The following is a 19,351-nucleotide window of genomic DNA, read 5'->3' on the forward strand; positions in this document are numbered from 1 at the left end:
TTTTATCCATAATTAAGGTGCTTATTGTGAGGTTATCTATCAATTCGATCTTTGCCTTACTGATATTCGATCAATAACTTCTCGTGTTAATTCTGGCCTTCTTGGTTATGACTGTGGTGGGGGAAAAAAGCTCTTCACGGGCCTCTAGTGGACATGTAGTGGAACTGCATAAATCTTGTATTCAAATGTATGAAACTGGTGTGACCTAAAGGCCTGAGGCAATCCCAAAACATGTTCTTCATCAGATTTTTAATTAAATTGTATAATAGTGTGTTTGAAGGCATGGAAAATAAGAAAAAATGGTGAAATCAAACTCTTGAGTGACTTTAACCATAGGGTATTATCGACTTAATTGTTGCCTGACGGCAACTGGAATGAGTTTCTTTGTCCATTTAGTCTCTACTTTATAACAGCAGCTGAATTTTAACTTCAAATAATAATTGTAAATCAACTTTACTCTTAATTCATTTTTTGTCACTTTTTATCAAGATCTGAAATCTCTGATATTTTAAGTTTTGTAACTTAAATGTTTCATCTCAAAAGAGTTGGAAATAATATGCCTCCATAAAGACATGCAAGGGAAGTAATGTTGTCCATAGACAACCCCAGCCTTCTCCAAAGACCAGAATCCACCAGGTTTCTCTCCCAGCCTTCATTGATTTTCCATGAGCTTTCCATGTGCTCTTCTTGCCATGGTGCTTCCTCTTATGCTCCCTTTGCCCAAAATGACTCCTCCCTTCCACCACCTCCCCACCTGGTGAAATTCTTCATATCCTTACAAACCCAAGTCAAATTCTATCTTTTATTTATAACTCCCCTCCACACCCCCACCTAACAGAGTTAAAAACTCCGCTCTGCTGTTCAGTTTTACTATCTACTGCGTGTTCAACCGCACATTCAATTTGTTATTTTAAGTTAACTTGCAAAGTATGTCTGTTTCTGCTGCTGGGTCTTGAGCTTTTCATCAATTAATACAGTGCTGTATTTTGCAGTTTTCTCATCATCACTCTATCTGCAGTCCCTAGCACAGCTCCTGCACTTAGTAGAGACTGTTGGATTATTAGCTGTTCCTTTTGGTGCTTTTCCTGGGTAAAACTGGGAGCTGAGAAAGTATGCCACATCTCGTCCCTGGTGTCTCTGTTTGCATCCGGCATCCTACCTCCCTTTTGCTCCCCTTCCACATTTCCAACTTAACGTCATTTCCAACTTAAAGTGATTTTAAGGCCCTGAATTACCTTGTTCATGGTATTTGAAATGTAAACCTTATCTTGAATTTGAAATGAAATGCTTTGTCCTATGTCAAGCAAGTATGCTGGTGGGAGAGTTGTTTCGGGGGATGGAATCCTCGGCTCCAAATATAATATAATGACTGTCTCTTCTACCTAAGAATTAGACTAACTTCATTCGTTTGGAAGGGGGCTTCCATACTGCCTTTTGGGTTAAACTTGCAAAATATTTTCAAGGTATTGACTTGGAATGTAGTTCTGGAACAAATGAGCCCTATGTTTAAATCTGTATAGAGTCGAACCACCTGGGATCATATTTTGAGCTGTGTATGAGGACAGTGAGATTATTATGAGTCTATCATTGCAAGACAGACCTTGAGCTAGGATAGAAAGGACTGGGGATGAAACTTTGAAGAGGATGACTTTATGGGTAGCTATCTGCTGAGGGACAACTTGAGACTTCACGTCAAACGCTTGAGCAAAGCTCACAGGTAGTGGATGAGACTGACTAAAAGCAACTGGCCACCACGGTGTCACTGAGGCATTTTGTAGGGCCCTTTAAGGCTATTAAAGTGGAATGGAGTTTGCTTTGTTGAAAGAGTCAACTTTGTTTTTGTTTAATAGTTTTTGGAGCTGAGGTTCTTAATCTGGTGACCTCTTATCTCTTTAAAACTTCAGAAATTATAAAAAAAAATGTATATACATATGCCATGCATTTAGTGGGGAGAGCTTTGGAAAGATTCTTGAAAACCTAGAAAAGTTTAAGAATTACAATTTTAAGACATGATTGAAAGGTCGTATGTTTTATAGTATGGGTCATATTAATAGACTTTTTATCTAAATATTGCCTGAACTAGGCTGAATATTACATTTACACATATTGTCCAATTGTTTGTTTACTAAATTCTTTTAATTTGATAATTGAATTAAATTTGAAAACCACTGTCTAGATAACGCTAACACTTTTGGCAATAGCCAGGCACTAGCCTTTTACTAGAGACTTTCTGTACTTCTATGAGGCAAAAGCGAAGGAATTGGAATGATTAGTTGGATCGAAAGAATGATTTATTTTTATTTATTTTTATTTTTTTATTTTTTTTTGGTACGCGGGCCTCTCACTGCTGTGGCCTCTCCCGTTGCGGAGCACAGGCTCCAGACGTGCAGGCTCAGCGGCCATGGCTCACGGGCCCAGCCGCTCCACGGCATGTGGGATCCTCCCGGACCGGGGCACGAACCCGTGTGCCCTGCATCGGCAGGCAGACTCTCAACCACTGCACCACCAGGGAAGCCCAGAATGATTTATTTTTAAAAGAAGGAAAGAGCACAAATAAAATTAATCTCTGAAAATAAGTTATTTGGAACTTGAGCAAGCCATGGGGAGCAAGTGTTAACTTCAGTTATGTGGTTTTCTAAATTTGTAATCAAACATTACCATTAGTCATAGAAAGATAAAAGGAAGGAATAAGATTAAACTATAGATCTAAATATTTGCAAATATAAATTATCTTGGCAAAATGATTCTAGAAGGAAGACACATACTGATATAAAGGAATTTTATTTTAATTAAGGAAAAGATTTAAGAGAAGAACACAAGGCAGTATCTTATAAAACAAAACTATATCAGAGGTACTTATGCTTGAGGAAATGAAAAGGCTGTGTTTAATAATCTCTAAGCTCATGATACAGTGATACTTCACTTATCCAAAATTCAGTATGTAGCAGCATCAATTATATGGAAAAGACCTATAAACAAAGCAATGAAAAACACTGTCCTTGCTGAACCAAGGTTAAAACTGTGTATTAACCCTGCAGTGCATTGTCTGAACTGTTGTCCTCAGATAACTCTTTTAACATCTTTCTCCAGACTCTCAGAACTGCCAATAAATACTGGGTAATCTAGGACAAGTTGGATGACTTCCACCAAAGTTTTTTTAGTTGACTATCAGATCTTAACTAAATTAATCTGTGGTCTGTTTTCAGAAATGAAATTCTGTAATAATCCCAAAGTGGAAAATGGATTACTAACCCTTCTCTCTCTTTGAAAGTCATTGTTTACCAATCGTTTAATTTATCAGTGCTTTACAGACCAGTGATCAACACAAAATTAATTCAGTTTTAATGAGAGACAACCTGAGAACAAATAAGAATTATAGCAGTTAGACTCAGGGCCACGTTTCTTCAGGTCACCAGTGCCTTCTCTCTGTGACATTACTCATTACCAAAGAGGAATCTTGGAACATTTTGCTGGTTGCTAAAAAAGTTCAAATGGCTGAGAATTTTTAGGGCTTTACCATATACATATTATATGGCTAGCACATATATCGTACTCCTTCTTCATCCCTAACACAGAGAAGTATGAAGAAAAGGAAACATAGAAACCCAATGGAAATGCACATGGACGTTAAATATGCTGCAGGCAGCAGAAAGTACTTCTGGAAATGTTCTATATCTGCTAGTTATATATTAGCCTCGTTTATAAATGCTTGTAAAGTTTTTTAAATCAAACATAATTTTGCTTAATGTAATTTGTAACAGGAATTAATTCAAAAGAACATAATGAATACCTTCTAGCATCAAACACATGTGAGATGATGCAAGAAAGTAAAACATGAATAAAACTGTTCTCATGGAGTTCACAGTTTAGTGGGAGGACATCCCACATGCAGATAAAGAGTGGTGAATACTCTAGAAGCATGAGGAGGACATGCAGGCGGGGCCAGCTTCATGGGCACGCAGCCCTGCAGTTTGTGACAGGGCCCCAGGCTTAGAAGGGCCTGGCCGTTGGTTTAATGTTATGCTGTTGCCATTTGAGATTATTAATAATTTTTTAATGTGGTAAAATATACATAACATTTGCCATCATAAACAATTTTAAGTATATTAAATGAACATTAAGTTTGGCAGATATATACAAATTCAGGAATTTTAAATTGTTTATTCAATAAAATAAGGAAGCATTGGTTATGGAAAAATACATTAAGTTTTAAATGAGCACTAAGGTCAGTAATGTTTAAGTATATTCACATTGTTATACAACTGTCACCATCATCCATCTCCAGAACTCTTTTCATCTTGCAAAACTGAAACTCTGTACACATTAAATAACAACTCCCCATCTCTCCCTCCCCCCAGCACCTGGCAACCACCATTCTACTTTCTGTCTCTATGAATTTGACTACTCTAGGTACCTCATAGGAGTAGAAACATACAGTATTTGTCCTTTGGTGACAGGCTTATTTCATTTAGCATATCTTCAAGCATATGTTGTAGCACCTGTCAGAATATCCTTCCATTTTAAGGCCGAATAATATTCCATTGTATGAATATACCACACTGTGTTTATCCACTCATCATCGATGGGCACGTCAAGTGCTGCTCCAAGCTTCGCCATTAAGTAGACACTCAGTAAATGTTGATACCCTTTGTCTTTCTTTTTGGAAATAATCACTTCCTTGATTTACCTGCCTTGCTAGTCTGAGAGCTTCCCGATGGAAAGAACCGTGCCTTATCTGTCTTTGGCCCCAGCGTAGTTTCTGGGCTGGTAATTTTTCAGTAAACCTGCATTTAAAAAAAACTAATGTTAAACATAATTTTGAAAATTTTTTATTGAGGTATAGTTGATTTACAATATTGTGTTAGTTTCAGGTGTACAGCAAAGTGTTTCAGTTATACATATACATATATATTCTTTTTCTAATTCTTTTCCATTATAGATTATCACAATATATTGAATATAGTTCCTTGTGCTATACAGTAAATCATTATTATCTGTATATTTTATATATAGTAATGTGTATCTGTTAATCCCAAACTGCTAATTTATCCCTCCCCTCCCCTTCCCCTTTGGTAACTGTAAGATTGTCTTCTATGTCTGTGAGTCTGTTTCTGTTTTGTAAATGAGTTCATTTGTATTATTTTTTTAGATTCCACATATAAGTGATATCATATAATATTTGTCTTTGTCTGACTTACTTCACTTAGTATGATAATCTCTAGGTCCATCCATGTTGCTGCAAACGGCAATATTTCATTCTTTTTAATGGCTGAGTAATATTCCATCATATATATATACCACATCTTCTTTATACATTCACCCATTAATGGACACTTAGGTTGCTTCCATGTCTTAGCTATTGTAAATAGTGCTGCTGTGAACATTGGGGTGCATGTATCTTTTCGAATTAAGAGTTTTCTCCAGATACATGCCCAGGACTGGGATTGCTGTATCATATGGTAGCTCTATTTTTAACTTTTTGAGGAACCTCCATACTGTTTTCTATAGTGGATGCACCAATTTAAATTCCCACCAATAGTATAGGAGGGTTCCCTTTTCTCCACACGCTCTCCAGCATTTATTATTTGTAGACTTTTTGATGATGGACGTTCTGACTGGTGTGAGGTGATAACCTCATTATAGTTTTGATTTGCATTTCTCTAATAATTAGCAATGTTGAGTATCTTTTCATGTACCTGTTGACCATCTGTATGTCTTCTTTGGAGAAATGTCTATTTAGGTCTTCTGCCCAGTTTTTGACTGGGTTGTTTGTTTTTTTGATATTGAGTTATGTGAACGGTTTGTATATGTGAACTGTTCGTCGGTCACATCGTTTGCAAATATTTTCTCCCAGTCTGTAGGTTGTCTTTTAATTTTATCATTTCCTTTGCTATGCAAAAGCTTATGTTTGTGAAAATATTTTTTTTTAACTCTTCCTCTTTTTTTAAAAAAAATAAATTTATTTATTTATTTTTGGCTGCATTGGGTCTCCGTTGCTGCATGCGGGCTTTCTCTAGTTGAGGTGAGCAGGGTCTACTCGTTGTTGTGGTGCGTGGGCTTCTCTTGTTGCAGAGCACAGGCTCTAGGCGTGCAGGCTTCAGTAATTGCGGCATGCGGGCTCAGTAGTTGTGGCTCACAGGCTCTAGAGCGCAGGCTCAGTAGTTGTGGTACACGGGCTTAGTTACTCCGTGGCATGTGGGATCTTCCTGGACCAGGGATCAAACCCGTGTCCCGTGCATTGGCAGGCGGATTCTTAACCACTGCGCCACCAGGGAAGTCCTGTGAAAATATTTTTAATGAAAGTGTTTCTCATTTGGGGCTCAGCAGCATTCTTCCCAGCTGTGCTGCACTGCCCACTCTCCCTTGCTCTCTCTCTCTCTCTGAGATTTCCCCTTGAATCTTCCTGTTTTGGAAGAGCCATCTGATGATGGCAGTCACCCAGCACAGCAATGAGTGGAGAAGCCCTGAAGGACAGGTTTCGCCATGACTTGGTGAAACCTACCACCCCTCGCAAATGTCACTGTACGCTCTCAGCAGTCACACTGGCTTCTCATCCAGAACATAAGTGGTTCTTGGTCAAGTGGCACATTTGGCAGGAGCAGGCTGGATGGAGGGGGTTTTTTTTTGTTTTTAATTTAATTAATTAATTAATTTTTTGCTGTGTTGGGTCTTCTGTGCGAGAGCTTTCTCTAGTTGCGGCAAGTGGGAGCCACTCTTCATCGCGATGCGCGGGCCTCTCACTATCGCGGCCTCTCTTGTTGCGGAGCACTGGCTCCAGACGCGCAGGCTCAATAGTTGTGGCTCACAGGCCTAGTTGCTCTGTGGCATGTGGGATCTTCCCAGACCAGGGCTCGAACCCGTGTCCCCTGCATTAGCAGACAGATTCTCAACCACTGCGCCACCAGGGAAGCCCTGGAGAGGGTTTTTGAAGGCACCGTGGAGGCAGGCAGTAGGAGGTTCTGAAGTCCTGAGGGTGGGAAAGTTTCCAGTTGGCCCTCCCCTCCCCAAATGCTTTGTCAGTACTCAGTTTGCACATGTCACCAAAAACAATGAGCTGGGGAGATGGGAGGTGTCTTTTCAAATGTCGTGTCCCATGGGCTATGATGGATGGAATACAGTCAAATATTACCAACAATGTTCTTCATCCCAAGAAGCTATCGAGTTCATCTATGGCTTTGGAATGGCCTGCATTCAAATACTTTAGGGAAATGATACTCTGCATTCCTTTGAAGACACCTAGAAAGTGAGATTTCTCTGCTTCCTGTAGTCTTCCAGTCCCACAGTTTTTCAATCATGTCTATCCCATGAAGTAACCACATCTCCAAAGCGATGAAACTGACCTCAAATATGAGGACAATTATCATGTCCAAGCATCATGGCTCCAAACTCTGACTTTTCCATGGTCAACAGAACAGAGTGTCACTAGGTTTGGTATATATTAAAAAAAAAAAGAATCATGATATGCTACAAAGTGAATGGTCAGTTGTTACCTAGAGGTCACTGTGTAGAGGGTTTGCTGAGGATTGAAATACAAGATGAACCTTTACTGGTTTTGTTTTGTAGAAGTTATGCTAATATTAGCCTTGTGGGGTAAAGATGGGCTAGGAAAAATGAAGGCCATGCCTCAAGCTTGGGCACTTTAGCACACATGTGTCTGCTGATGAAGCATGTGGTCTTTTATGGAAGAGTCCTTAAGTGAAAGCAAGATTTCACCAATCAGAGACTAGCAGGCTCAGCTCTAGGTGCCCATTTCCCGCCCCCCAATACTAATTCTATTCCTGAATTCTCTGATGCAGTCACTTCTGAGTTGGGTGAAGCATTTTCTTGTTCTCTAAATAGAGCAATGTTTTGTGTGCCCTAGGAGAAAAACTACAGTTAGAATCTAATGCTTCCAAAGGATTTGAACAAGGTTTAGTTTCCCTGTATATCAGCCTCTTTCCTGATTATTGTACGTACTTTTCATATGAGATCAATAGCACCTGAATCTCTTGACAGTAAAGGCCACCTTAAAAACTCAAAATATGTGTGGTATTTTAAAGAGCACCCTAGTTGTTTTAAAAACACAAACAATGTACAGCACTGCGAATGTTTGGTCTTAGCTACCATTACAAGAGAAGGGAGGGTGTGTGTGTGTGTGTGTGTGTGTGTGTGTGTGTGTGTGTAAGGTGATGGAAAAGAAAGTCTGGGATTCATTAAAAACTAGGGTTTTTAATAAGTTCTGAAGTCACTGAAGGTTGTAGCTGGCTGAGGTAGTTATCACTCAGTGCTGATGTTCCTGGGTTAGGATTACTGAGAGCATTATAGTAGAGTAGCTAATCTTTTGTGGCCAGTACTGCTTGCCTGTGTTGGTAAGTATGATTAACAACGGTAGAAGCCAAATACATAGGCAAATGCCTTACAGCTGCCAGGAATGCTCATGGCCACCCATGCATCACAGCAAAACGAGAAACAAGTTCAGGATCCTAGTATGCCTGAGCCTTTTAGATAAGTATGCCTCCAAGTTCGGTTTTGAAGTTGGTTTCAATCAAATCCTGTAGAGCTCTTGTTAGAAAGCAGTCAGATAGGAGCCGAAAAGTGAGGAACGTGCTTTTGGTTTGCAAGGTTGTAAAAGGATGCTGCTCATGACAATTTCAGAATCTACTTTAGGTCTGCTTTTGTTCTGAAAATTCAAAGCGAACTGTAAAAAGATCCGAGACTTTTAATTTTTCTAGAAATTTAATTGCATGAAAATGCACATGCATCAAAAATTGCGTAATCCAATTTATGATGGTAACCCTGAATAAAAGCCAAAACTCTAGGCTACGTACAAATTGAGCGAGGCAATGATAGGTGACATCTTCAAAACAGTAGAAGAAATCCAGTTTAGAAAGTGATCAGCCTGACCTGTCATGTGAGCAGGGGCTTTGTTCCTCCAACTGCAGCTTCATTGTTGCTTCTATTAGCATCATAATTAAAGCAGGCCTCTGTGTTTCACCCAGGGATTCTGGATTTTTCCACCCAGAATTAAAGATAACACCATCTAAAATGTAAACCAGTATAATAAGGTTAAGGGTTAGTAAACAGTAGGAGTGAAAGGAAAAGACAAGCATGGGATTAGGGTAGACAATCCTGAAGCATACTGGTACCAGTTTCCAAGAGGCAAATCCATTCTTGCAGAATTGTCATGTACACTATGCGTGAAGTTGGCATCGCCCCAGCAGGTAGTGTATACTTTCTGCCCTCCTGTTGACTTTCTCTGGTCTCAGCTGATGAATGCCAGAACTTCGTATACCTTTCCTACCACAAGAGTGCCAAAGTAGGTTCCATTTCTTGGCAACAGAAACCACAAGCCAGCTCTCTAGAGCCTCAGATTTGTAGGAAAGATGTTGCTATGATAAAGATTCTTTTTTTCATAGCTTATATCCTTCTGAGCCTGCTTTTGTGAACAAAGTTATTCTTGCACCACATGATTTTGTTTTCTCCATTTTCAATACAACTTTTCAATGCACAGTCGACTTTTTGCTGACAAGATTTTTCCCCCTATTACTCCCTCTTTTTTTCTAGGTAATGTAAACCAAAAGTTTATAACTTTTGGAATTTTACAAATATTGAAGTAGAAATCCTACATGTACAGTGGAACATCACATAGATAAGGCAGTGCTGACATTTTTAAACTGTACCTGATGTGGAATTAAGTTCTTATCATTTGAATTCCATGTACAGTTGTCATTGCTCCTTCAGTTCATTCAGAGCCCAGCTGCTGCAGATGTGCAGTCAGGCTTTTATTATGTAATCTTTTCAGATAAAGAAAGTTAAAAAAAAAAGAAAAAAAAATCAGAGTCAGTAATCCAAGTAGCCAAGCCAGTTACCTGGATTTGCTTCAAAATGAGAATATATCAGAGATGGGGGTAGATTGCTTCCACCTGAAAACATAACAGCTTCACAAAACTTTCCATGTTAAACAAGACTTACAACAAAGAAAAAATTTGTAATTTTATAATGAAAAGTAATTTTTCCCCAGAGAAAGAAAAGGGATTAACGGTAGTAGAAATTATATGATCTATCTATCTATCTATATATATATTTTTTTTACATGTTTAGGAATATTAAATGCTAGAAAAGGGATTTGGGGAGAGTTTGTTTTTAGAGCACAATATAAATTCGGGTTTGTTTGGTTTTCAACATTACCTGGAATATTTGCTACTGAAATTGTGTTGGAGACACACACAGTATCCTGAGAACCTGAAAACCACAAGTTGCAACTTGAAAATGGGCTCCATGACCCCAGAGACTGTGGGACGTCGCAGAGCCCTCACTGTGCACGCCTGCTCCTGCCTGTGCCTGTCTGCAGGACCCCTGCAAACTAGCACACGTGGCTGCTAGCTTATGCTCCGAGGACACGTGCACCCAAGCAACTCAATATCCAGATCTGGAAGTTCGACATTTCCATTGCCATAAGTAAGAGAAACTCAACAGTAGAAGGTGGTAATTATTTTCTGCTTAAAATGCAGTAGAAGAAAGGCAGGCATACTCCAGATACCTGTGTGCATGTTAGAAGGACAGTCTGTCACCCGCAGCAAGTAAAGGAATTGAATTACACTCAATTAATTTTTTAACTTATGAGTTTGTGTTTTCACTCATTCATCCATCTATTCTTCCATACTGCCCAGGATGTAAAACTTAGGAGAGGAACAGAAGGGACAGGTCTGTCAAGTGACCCACCCAGAAAAGCGCAGGCGTGTTTCTGACTCCATTTTGGAGAAGTGCTGCTTCTTTGGTCTGGCCTCCCTGGTACCAGACTTTTGACTAAATAGTCACTGGGGTTCCATTGGATTAAGCCTAGTAGCTTTCTTATTGGTTCATCTGAAGATATCCAAGACTGTTAAGTGGACAAAATAAGTCTTTGGATAATACATATAATATGATTCTATTTGTGTAAGAATAATTATCTCATGGGTGTGCAGTATGGGTATATGTACATATATGTAGAAACATATGTGTGTATATTTTACACATATAAAATATGTGTATGTAAATATTACATATACATAAAATGTTATACATGTATATTACATATATATAAAGTTTGGAAAATAGACACTAAACTGTTAATAGTGATTACCTCCAGAGAGGGAAGTAGATTTAGGAGTTGGGGATATAAATGGGACTTTTGTTTGAATTTTTAAAATGAGCATTATTTGGTGTAATTAAAATATTTTAAAGAAAAAATATTTAAAGTTTACTTTTATTAGTTATTAAAATGTATTAGATAGTCTTTGATTTTACTTTGTGAGGATAACAAAAATTTACTAAAAGCGAATGAACCTATACTGCAGGATGAGACCTTTATTTTCATATTATAATTATATTCATAGCATAAAGCAAATAATGTGTAGTACATTTGGGTTTTTTTGGTGTTTTCTTGCGGTACACGGGCCTCTCACTGCTGTGGCCTCTCCCGTTGCGGAGCACAGGCTCCGGACGCGCAGGCTCAGCGGACATGGCTCACGGGCCCAGCGGCTCCGCGGCATGTGGGATCTTCCCGGACCGGGGCACGAACCCGCGTCCCCTGCATGGGCAGGTGGACTCTCAACCACTGCGCCACCAGGGAAGCCCTGTGTAGTACATTTCTGATGTGTTTTTTCTAGTTTCTTTTTGCCAAGAAATTGGTGAATTACTTAGAATTCAAGATCTAAACCAGATATGACCAAAAGAAACATCTTTGTCCTGGGCTTTTTGGTCGAGCAAACTTTGAACTTTTGCTGACCTGTGGGTTCCATGCCCCATGCTGTCTTTATTAGTGAACAAAAATGGTCAGATTGGTCCAGCACAACTCTTAGGTTCTTTTTTGCCCGATAATGGTAGCCAAAGAAGAACTTTTGAGGCGAAAGAGGGTCAACTACTCTCCCCCAAACCTCACAACCAAGTCATACTGATAACTCAATGTAGGAACAAATTCTGTCAGGTATATAGACATTTATTAACAAGCAAACACCCCTCCCCCAAGATAAATCGATTCGTGTAACTTGTGTGTAAGCTTCAAGGAGTCCCAGCTCTTCACTTTCCTTTTAGATGCTCAACCACAGCCTTACATAAAAGATTCAAAAGAGGCTTGAGGCAAACACCCAGATTCCAAAAACAGATTGTCTCACCCTTATAGCCTGCATCAGGCAAGCAGAATCTTCTAGAAGTCATGGCTGTGGAAGTGAGCTAAAATTATCAAATTGGTTGTGCACAACTCTTAGGTTCTTTTTGGTAAATAAGGGTGGCCAAAGAAGCAAGTTTTGAGTTAAAAGAGGATCAACTACTACTCTCACTAAAACCTTATAACCAAATCATACTGATTACATGTGTAGGACTATTTAGGGATTTAGACTAGGACATTATCACCAGAGGTGCAGGTAAAGGTCTTACTGGATTTTTACACCGAAATACTTTGAGCCAGTCTGTACTTTTGAACACCTTAAGTCCACCAAGCATGCTAGGCAACGTAACAATTTTCACCAGTTGAAACCCATTTTTGACACTCAGAATGGTAGCTGGAGATTGTTGATGGAGAGATGGTACCAGCAGGGTTTGTAACAGCCAATTCTGAAGTTCAGCCTCCCTGTTTAGAAAGCCAGCTAGATTGTCTCAGGCTTTGAATGCTTCATCATATACTAGCAGCACCGGGGTTATAGCTTTACCTATATAACACACATGTAACATCAACCATATATACTCAAGTACTTTAAAGTAAATTACAGATGAGTACTGCAATTAGCTCTTCTTACAGAGGATTCTGTTTCTTGAATTGCAATTAATCAGATTCAACCCTTTAAGTGTAGTTGTATTCACCTATATTTTAAAATTCTCACTATGGAATGATAGATAACACCTATTGAATGTTTATGCCATGCTCTGTTCCCAGCATTTTACATATATTAACCCACTTAATCTTCACAACACCCCTAAGAGTTGTACTGTTGTTATCCATTTAACAAGGAGGAATCTCAAGTAACTTGTCCATGCTCACACAGCTTGTGCCTGGCAGAGTCAAGATTAGAACCCAGGCATCTGGGACATGAAGTTCAGTTTTTTCACTGCATGGAAGAGAGAAAATACTCTAGACCATGAAGCCATACTGCCCTCACCAGCTGCGAGATCCTACTTTTAATTTGCTTTGCACAAATTCTGCACACGAGGCAAATCGTCTGTATGTTAAGTTAGAAAGGCTCTTCCCATGATGTGCTGCATTCCACTTTAGAGTCCCCATTTTCTCAGTATGTTTTCCTCTCAACAGAGCTGATGAGAAATGTTTAATCGTCAGGCCTGGCTCTGTGCAAAAAGAGAAAACGAAATCCCCGAGGAGCCATATCCATTCCCTTTTGGATCAATGCAGTCCCCTTTCAAACAACACACAGCTGCCATAGACCCCCAGGGTCTGCTGTTGAAGTTTCACACCTCTTCTGTGAGGCTGGACTTTACTTCTTGTATGTGATCATTAAAGATGTCTATGGTGGAAAAGAAGGGAGTTGATGATTGAAGTATCAGTCCCTAGCTTAAGGATTACAAGACTGAGGACCAGCAGATCAGGCCTAAGTGCTATTGCTGTGCTTCATGTATGCACTTGCACGGTACTTACCCCTGGGCATGGATATTGCTTGTGATGCTTAGCTGGCCCCTTATGCCCAGGGTTTGATAAAAATGGGAAGCTTCAGATGTCGTGCCATTTGCTTTGCCAGCTGGTATAATCCTTAAAAACATTTTTGTCCAAAACATGGATGGTGTTCCTTTTCAATTACTGATTTGCCCAGGCACATGGGGATTGGGCTTTTGACCGTAAACATGGGCAGGGGTGGATTAGGCAGGTTTCTGGCATCTTCAAGTTGATGGTTGTGAGCGAAGCTGACACATACATAGGGGTAGGTTAAACAGTGCACAGCCCTAGGTTGACCTGGTTCTGGGGAATACAGGTGCCAGTTTGAAAGTAAAATCCAAATCCTGAGGTCCCCACCCAGTACTCATTCCACTCCCCAATATTTTCCTTCTTTTGCCATAAATTCACTCCTTGCCTACAACTTCTCTCTCTTCTACACATATTCCTTAACCACTGACAATCTGGTGCCTATCACCAGCCTATATCAGCTTACATCAGCTTTCCTGTAACTGCATATATATTTTAAATGCCTGCATATAGAAGTTCATTATATGAATGTACCTTAATTTATTTGTAAGTTCCCTATTGGTGGGCACTAGGTAGTTTGCAATCTTTGGCGATTACGAACAATGCTGAAATTAAAACTTGTATTTGTTTGTATATCTGTCTGCAAATATCTCCAGGAAAAATTGCTTAAAGTGGGATTTGCTTTGACTCCTTTCCTTTGACTCTCTTACCTATGCAGCTGCCTCTAGAACCCTTCCTTTTTTTACCCTCATCCTCCAAGTTCGAGTATTTATGACCTCTGGCTTAAATTATTACAATAGCCTCCTGAGTGGGTCAGTCTGCCTACCCTCTCCTTTATAATCCATCCTAAATATGGTTTCTAGATCTCACTGCTCAGATTATGTTACACTTATGCTCAGAAACTTCCATGATCACTGACTGAACTTAGCATTCACTCCCCGCACCCCCTCCCAGCATTCAAGACCATACCACAGTATGGTTCCTCCTTGTTGCTGGAGTCTCATACCCCATGGTTCTCCCACACGTTCCCTATGCTTTAGCAGAACCAGGTGGTTCACTATTTCTGGAGCTTGCCTTGCTCCTGTCTCTGTGCCTTCGAGCTCACTCTTTCCTGTAGGAGTGTCCTTCTCTTTGAAGTGTCCTCCCTCACCTCTGCCCATGCAAATCCTTCCCAAACTTTAATGCTACCACCCTAGTCATGTTTTCTGGATTCTCCCACCCCCATTCCCTAAACTAGATGTGACCTTTCGGCCTTGAGCCCCCAGCTGCACTCTTCCTTTCCCCCGCTGTTCTCATATCCTGTTTTGGATTGTAATCCTTTGTGCCATGGTAAACCTGCTGCTGGAAGCATGTATCTGAGGTGCCTAGTAGAATGCCTTGCACATTGTAGGTTTAAAAGAGTATTCATCAGGTTAGATCTTCGCAGTTGGCAAATTCTCTTACCCCAAACTGGTACCATTTTTCAGTTTGTGGGAAAGAGATCATACACCCAAAGACATTATGAAAGTACATTAACTTTGCAGCGTATTCAGTCGAGAACTCAGAAACGCACTGGCAGTGAGGAAGCAGGCGGCGTAAGGGCAGGAGCACATCTCATCCGCCTTTTCTTACCGTTGGTGGCGTCCACAGCTGCCCTTGACCCAGCCCACGTGCAACAGGGCTCCTCTGGATTTGGAAAGCTTCCTTCTTGCCAGCCATAGCAAACAAGGACTTTCATCCCCTATTAGGAAGAATTCACCCTAACAATCCCCGTACTTTCATTAAAGGGATGTTTACCAACATCGTGGTTCTTGACTCAGGCTCATTGTCAGCAGATGACATTCTCATGGGAGGAAGTGAGGAAGGGGAGATGGTTAGGGGTGAGTGTAGAAAGCGGGACCAGATCAGGGGTCCACAAACGAAGCTCCTCTCTTTCCAGTGACCCAAAAAGCCTCTTTCCCTACAAAGCCCAACCTCACATTTGACAGAACTGGAAGGACACACAGGTAGTCTCAGCCTTGAAGAATCAGATTTTCCAACTTCAACCGTGGGCTTCTCATAATCATCTACAGTTCCTCCTTTACAGTGAGTGGCTCTATCTAGCTCGGTTTCTCATTTATTCAACAGACACCAATTGTGTATGTCCTTGCTCTTAAGGGACTCACAGACAAATGACAGATGACGGTTCCAGGATTCTTCTGTGAAAATGTGGAAGGAGAACTAAGGTTTCAGACTTACTACTCAACTCCGCCCTGACCGATGCTCACCATGTATGCCCTCACGATAGAGTTCAGATGTTCAAAATCTGTTACTGTTATCCTCAGCGTGCACTTTATACCCTGCACTTTATTCCCAGAATTCTTTATCTTTAGCTTTCCTTATCACAGGCAGTGGTATTTTGTTTGGTACCATCCTTTGCCAGATTAAATATTTATACTTATTTAATATTCTCTCTGTTGTTGAAAAGAATAATATAAAAGTTGAATAATAACAACACAGTATTTTATCATCTTAATTTAATTTTGAAATCACCTGTCAGGTCTCCAGAGCTTTACTCTGTGCTTTTCGTGTTCAAGGACACTGTTCAAGAAACAAAACTGAGACTTGAATCCAGTCTTCTGACTCTGGATCCTAGTGCAGTCTTCAAATCCTTAGCCTGGTTTTAGTAGCACTCACATAGCTATTTGCAATAAATGTGCAGCCTTTCTACCTGATAAGGTTTGACTACTGTTGACTGTGCAGAATATGTAAGCCTAAAAATGCACGCTGTGTGCTAAAGATTTACAAAGCAGACTGGTGTTACACAGTCAGCTCTACTTGGTAGAGCAGTCTTCTCTCATCTAGAACCTGAAATGCATCCCATACCTTCTCTTGATTCACCAAGTTCATCGGTAGTATAAATATCAGCCAGTCCTGTCGCTTAGGGGGTGTAATGTCATCTGAATGTGAATAATGACCTCTGTTTTAGGATAGAAAGGTACAAGTACACCAATTTTATAATGTCCTATTTTGGTGCTTTTTCTTTTTCCATTTTCTCCTTGGAATCAGTTTTCATAATTTTAACATGCTAAAAATTATTCTGTCATGGGTGCATGCTTGCGTGTGTGTGTGTGTTTCAGTCATGGGCATCTTCTTTTGAGTGTCATTACATAGAAAAACCTAAGGCTGGTTAAAATGCTTCCTCCTGTCCTGTGAAGTTTCAGGCCATGTTACCATGGGATTTATTATATAACCTACACACTTGGCACTGGCATGGGGGGACCTTAGGCAAGGATCACCACCCCCCCTTGGTTTGTGACAGACTGGCAGCTTTTTCCTCTAGTATGTGCCATAGCTACAGAGCCAGATTTTAAGGAGAGGATTTATAGGAAATCCAGCTGTGAGTTTTCGTTTTTTTCTCTTAGAGCTGGAGGCGGGACCAAGACCAACCTCAAACCAGGCACACCATTGATCAGGCTAGAATGATGTGGAACAGTCTCACAGACAACAGCTAAGCACAGGGGAAATATTAGCTGGCAGAGATAACGAACAGGAAACACTCAGTGACAGATGCACCATCTGTCAGTTTCAGAGAAGCGATTTTCAAGAAAGCAGAAAATGAAATGAAGAAGAGAGTGGTTTTGTTTCAAAGGTACAGCACAGCCTAAGGACGTTTTAAACAGAGTTTGTATTCCATAGAAGAGGTTCTGGCCGCTGGGTAAGACAACAGTTACTTCCTATTTGTACTGAGAGTTTTGTTATTGATACATAAAGTTTTCTTTGTGGTGTACTTGATATTTAGAAGGACAATCTTTTAACAAGAACTTGATTTAAAATTTAAAGCAGTGCCTCTCATTTTAATTTTTCACTTTAAAAACATTTGAAAGTTACAGTAAGATACTTATTTACTCTTATTTAACCTCAGAGAATTGCTTTTATCTCAGTTAGACTATAGATATTGATATTAGACTTTTTTCTTATTTTTTTGAACTGTGGGCAAAATTACCTGTATTTTTCCTCAAAGGCAATTTAGTAAGAAAGTACCCATCTCTCAGATTTAAGACGCTGGCAGAAAATGCTGTCTATTGGATATTTAATTCCCTGAGATTGGTTACATAAATAGCCATGAATATGACCTAAACTTCTACATGCCTTTCCTAATAATGTTATTGTGTTGACATAGTTTTTAAAGGAGGCTGCTTCTGGATCTTCTTTATAAGCTGCCATATAAAACAATTCTGCTGTGTATGTTTAATACATTTCCAAACGTGTTAGTTTTAAAACAAAGTTGGACTTGTGCTGTTTGTTGTTGTATTTTACATCTAAGAGGTCATATGTTTTATTAGTCTGGGATTGGTCTAATTCTGAAGAAATCTAAAGCAGTGATTTGGAATGATAAGCTTATGTGAGCAATAGCAAAAAGTTTTGAGGTGGATCACAGGAGCCCCTGTATTAGAAAAAGGCAATTCTCTTACAATTTACACAGTCAAAAGGGGACTTATTTTGCATCTGCGTTAGCAAGCTCTCTAGTCCAAACCAGAAGTGGAAGCACTGGCTGTAAGCTTGCAAAACCACTCAGTGTTATGGCCCAATATGGATGTCAGAACTTTGTAGCATGTGTGGGAAAATGGCTGCAGTCCAATGTCTGGAATCATTTATCTTCTGGGAGAGTCTAGAAGACAACTGTTTTATGCATTTTACAGAAATCCTTGCTGATTGATTTCATTTACATAGAGCAAGCGCAGTGACTGATGGTGGAGCAACTACAAGTGGGGGAGAAGTATTGATCTATTTCTGCTTTTCCTGACATCCAGGTCTCATTAGTGTTCCTGGCACCTTTGAATGAGATTGTGCCATTACGAGCAACCATATTGTTTCTACAGGGCCCTTTCCACGCATTTCATCGTAAATGCCACATTGATGTCTTTTCTTATTGGGGGAGTCAGAAACTGAAAGTTGAACATTTTGTCTTATTGTATTTTTAGAAGTCTAACCTGTTTCCTATAATCTAGATTTGAAGAATGAGATGAAGAAAATATCAGTAGGCAGGGTTCTCCGTAGGCTCACTGCAACTTACGCAGTCAGTTAGAAATGTGTGCGAGATGGTCTCTCTGAAATTCTGGAACATACTCTTCCTGATGTGTAGACTCGTATCTGTGTGTGAGGGAGGGTATCAGATACGCCAGCCAGTATATTCTGCGAGAGCTAAACTCACATGTGCTGACATATGCTGACGTGTGACAGGGTAGCATCCAGACCTGTTTTTCTAATGTGGGAAAGAATATTTGCCAATTTCTGACAATACCCATGTCAAACCTGATGAAGACGTTTTGAATTTATTGCAAGGACCAAGGTAACAGTCAGAAGCCTTGGATTTCAGCCACTACCCTGTGCTGCCTACCGTGGCAACCTTGAGGAAGAGAGCTAACCTTTTTTTTTTTTTTTTTTTTTTGAGAGCTAACCTTTTAATAAATCAGTTTCACTGCTTAAAAATATAGTGAATAAGTCTAGCCATCTCTTTGACTTCCAGAGACATTTCAAATGTCAGCAAGATATTTATAATGTGTCTTGCACTGTTAGTTTTTAGTATATATGTCATTTTTAAAGTTGCCTCTGTTTCCTTAGACTGAAAAAAGCTGAAGAATTCTGGGTCACTGAAAACAACATCCTATAATCTTACACAGTAGTACTTTTGTTTGCAGCAGCCTACTCTTGAAGGTACTTGTACTCATCTCTTTTCTCTATGTG

At 39.8% G+C, this 19,351-nt stretch overlaps 1 protein-coding gene across 4 annotated transcripts in view; it reads left to right on the forward strand.

The window, feature by feature from the left end:
- Positions 1-19,351, forward strand: part of STARD13 (StAR related lipid transfer domain containing 13) — a 222,246-nt gene that overhangs the window by 101,816 nt on the left and 101,079 nt on the right. For 2 of the 4 annotated variants that reach the window (XM_024755331.1, XM_024755333.1), the window contains exon 1: positions 17,223-17,321. The exons of the other annotated variants lie outside the window; for them this stretch is intronic. The gene's annotated coding sequence lies outside the window, so the exon portion shown is untranslated. Of the gene's footprint in view, positions 1-17,222; positions 17,322-19,351 lie in introns of those variants that run through there. 4 annotated transcript variants of the gene reach the window in all.

The sequence above is a fragment of the Neophocaena asiaeorientalis genome, unplaced genomic scaffold, assembly GCF_003031525.2.
Source record: "Neophocaena asiaeorientalis asiaeorientalis breed wild unplaced genomic scaffold, Neophocaena_asiaeorientalis_V1.1 scaffold59, whole genome shotgun sequence".
NCBI lineage: Eukaryota > Metazoa > Chordata > Mammalia > Artiodactyla > Phocoenidae > Neophocaena > Neophocaena asiaeorientalis.